Source organism: Penaeus monodon, chromosome 32 (genome assembly GCF_015228065.2).
Source record: "Penaeus monodon isolate SGIC_2016 chromosome 32, NSTDA_Pmon_1, whole genome shotgun sequence".
Taxonomy (NCBI): Eukaryota; Metazoa; Arthropoda; class Malacostraca; order Decapoda; family Penaeidae; genus Penaeus; species Penaeus monodon.
In genome coordinates, this window is record NC_051417.1 from 8,001,134 (window position 1) to 8,001,339 (window position 206).

Genomic DNA, 206 nt, shown 5'->3' on the forward strand with positions numbered 1-206 from the left:
GTAGATAAATTATTAAACAAAACATGAAACTTTTAAGAATAGATGTTAGCTGTTAATATTATCCGTGTAGAAAGGGGGTGATCCATGTATCAAGGCAATTCATTAGTATTTAATTTATTCAACGTGCCGATCAAGTTAATGGTTCTGGTCCATATGGTAGCGAAGAGGAAAAAACCATAGCTAGGCTATAATGACCGTGAATATTC